Below are 3,228 nucleotides of genomic sequence, written 5' to 3'. Positions count from 1 at the left end.
CCTGAACCCGCAGGCTCGCTCGTCAGTTACAGAGTGAGCGCACGTGTCCAGCACCCAACCTCAGCCCGAGAGGAGAGGAGAGGAGGGGTCGCGTGGAGCTGCGGTCCCCACGCCCGCACTGGAGCCGTGCGCCGCCCTCGGACCCCAGGTGGGCGGGCGCGCCTTTCCGGCGATCCTCGGGGTGGCAGGTACCAGGTCTCCCTCCTTGGGGACCCAGAGGGCCGGCCGGCTCCAGCTTGGGCCGTCTCCAGTCAGTCTCGGTGGAGTCTGAGCTCGCGGGACGGCCTTGACGGTCGCGGGGGGATAGCAGGGATAGCAGGGCGTGGACCACCGCGTCTTCTCCCAGATAAACCGAGGCGCCGGGATCCCGGTAGCCGGGGGATTAGCTCAAATGGTAGAGCGCTCGCTTAGCATGCGAGAGGTAGCGGGATCGACGCCCGCATCCTCCACTTGGCTCCGGAGGAAGTTTTGGTCAATTTTGGACAATTCTTCGCATAATGCCAGCAGGGTTCCCGAGAACGTGCTCTAACTGCGAAACAGGCGACCCTCCACCCACCTGTTACCAGGGAACCCTGGGACCGCGGGGCTGTACCTGGATGCAGCACTTACCTGCTCTCTGCCGTCAACGCCAGGGGTTTCCCACCGCCCTTTCTCCTTTCCTAGAAGACCACACTGGCCCCAGCCCTGCCCTGGACCTTGGCTAGGGGCACTGAGTTCCCTGTCCTTAAGCCACCCTCCAGGGAGGACAAAAGGGACCGTGCTGAGCGGCGGTGGGGTCGCTGGCCGCATTCCGCAGCTTTTCTATTTGTACCTGGGTTCCCCAGATGACAGAGTTCTCTATCTTCTGAAAACAACAAGGAAACATCAAAAAGGTGGACGCAGTGGTCATTTGGACGCTTAGAACACACCAATGAAGGAACAGCAGCAGAAATAAGAAATACCTGGGGAAATGCAATGGTTTTTTTTTTTTTTTTTTTTTATTCTGCTGTGGGTTGAAGTGTTTTTGGTGATTAAAAGCAGAAGTTGTAATATTGTCTGAAGGAGATTAATTGTATCTAGATGTACTACATAGATAACACAAGGGGTCAGGTAAGGGGTTAAATGGTGATGAAGTTTCTGTATCCAACCTAAATGGCAAGATGTTTATTTTAAGAATACTTAGACGTTTTAACCACATATGGCAAGTCCGAGACCCCTCACAACGTTAAAATAAGCCTAAAAAAAAAAAAAAAGCAGGAAGAGAAACATAGAAGAATAAAAATAAAGGAACAAACTAATAAATTATTACATAGTAGGTCTACATACGAATTTGTTAGTAGTAGCGTTAAATGTAAATGATCTAAATGCGACCATTAAAAACCAGAGAAGCCAGGTGCAATGTTGCTGAGCCCCTGGGGAGGCTGAGGGAGCAAGTTCAAAATCAGCCTCAGCAATTTAGTCAGGCCCTAAACAACTTAGCCAAACTCTGTCTCAAAATAACAGAAATAAAAAGGGCTGGAACTGGGACTGAGGCTCAGTGGTTAAAGTCCCCTGGGTTCAATCCCTGGTACAAAAAGGAAAAGAAAAGAAAAAAAAGCAGAGGGAATTTTGGGAGGTCTGAGATTGAATTAGACCCCGAGGGACAGGTGACTTGTGTCACAAGCAGGACAAGAATGGCAAAGGTCGCGTGCCCTTGGCTGTGGCCCCCCGGTGGCTGGTGACCTGTGGGGAGGCAGGAACTCCGTGACAGTGGAGACTCCTTCAGCTGCAGCATTGGCTGACATGCTGTGACTATCTTTAAAGGCTGGAGATTGGTAAAGCAGTGGTGATAGGAGAATGGGATACTTTGTGAACTGCCCCGCTGGCCTGCCTTCTTGGTGCAGCCTGCAGCATCTCATCATCTGAACGTTCTGAGTTCCAACCTCAGAAAGGGTGGGTGCTTCCCACACCCCCTCCCCACCATAAAAAAAAAGACTATAAAATGCGGAGTAAAAGCAGCACCTCCCCCCCCAAAAAAAAAAAAAATCCCACGACCAAGGATTTCAAGTGAAGCAGAAGTCAGTTCCCAGTGGTTTGATAGAATGAGTAGTGAAGACACTTACTTTACACCCAAAACCCACAAGTGTTTGGTTGGTTCACTTCTCCACCTGCAGGCAAATTCCCCTCCAACTAAGTGCTTTGAAGGTCACCCTACCACAGTTAGGAGGACATATTTGCTACTGTTCTGGGTGCAAAGACTCAAGAGTAAATAAAATACAAACACGTGTGCCCTCATAGATCTACATCCTAAATTGGGAAGAAACAGATGAGAAATGAATTAAGTGCATAGCAACCTGGGTAACCTGTCTGCTGTGGGGGAGTCATTAGCCAGCAAGGGGTCAGGAGAATCAGGGAAGCTGTCACCTGAAGAGAGCACTCAGTCTCCTCCTTCTCCAGTGGTTTTGAGTTTCCTGACATGGTCATTAAGAGTAAGTTTTGCCTACCAGGGCCACTGGGGGTGTGAGACCTTTGGTTGGACTAATGGAGCTTGGGGCAGAGTCAGGACAACATGATCACTGCTCTGGTGTCCTTCTCCCTGGAAAAGCTGGCTTCTCATCTGAGCTTGTATCCTAGGTCACTTTTATTTAGGGGAAGAGAATCTGTAGATTGAGCTTAGAATCCAGAATTCTCTTCCTGGAAGGAACAGCCTTCCTCTGAAGTTTTATATTGTCTCTGGGTGAGTAAAGAGCCCTCAGTTGGCTAGAGTGCTCTTTGGGAAAACCAGGGACCCCCAACAAAGAATGTCATCATCTCTATGTGCCAGGGCCTCAGGCCAGGGAGGAGTGCCCAGAAAGGATGGGAAAGCAGAGACTCTGCGGTCTACACTGGAGAGGAACAAACTGTACCTGTGTTGTTTTCACATCCACCATCCTGCCACAGTCTGGCTGGGCACAAAATCACGAGCCACTCAAGCAGGAACAAAGTTTATTTTTTGAAACTGCCACCAATGTCCAGTACTGCCCGGGCAGATTTTTTCCACCCACGCGGCCTCCTCCCGGACCCGCAGAGAGCTCCTCCCCCGGAACTCCCTCCTACTGTACTTCCCCAACCAATGGGAACTCTCCAGGACTCCCGTAGCCGGCCTAGGTGAACAGCAGGAGTCCAATATCCATATGAATGCAAATCTTAACATAATCATATCATCTCAATGGCTAGCTGGCGTCACCTTTCGACCAAAAATGCCATGCATCATATACTTGGCTCTTAGCA

General features: G+C 50.4%; 1 non-coding gene across 1 annotated transcript; it reads left to right on the top strand.

Moving 5' to 3' along the window:
- Positions 1–376: 376 nt before the first annotated feature.
- On the top strand, positions 377–449 carry Trnaa-agc. Its single transcript has one exon. It is a non-coding gene; the product is annotated as a tRNA-Ala (tRNA).
- The last annotated feature ends 2,779 nt before the right edge of the window (positions 450–3,228 follow it).

Source organism: Marmota marmota, unplaced genomic scaffold (assembly GCF_001458135.2).
Source record: "Marmota marmota marmota unplaced genomic scaffold, marMar, whole genome shotgun sequence".
NCBI classification, from domain to species: domain Eukaryota; kingdom Metazoa; phylum Chordata; class Mammalia; order Rodentia; family Sciuridae; genus Marmota; species Marmota marmota.
The sequence above is the reverse complement of the archived record's forward strand: the minus strand, read 5'-3'. Positions and strand labels throughout refer to the sequence as shown.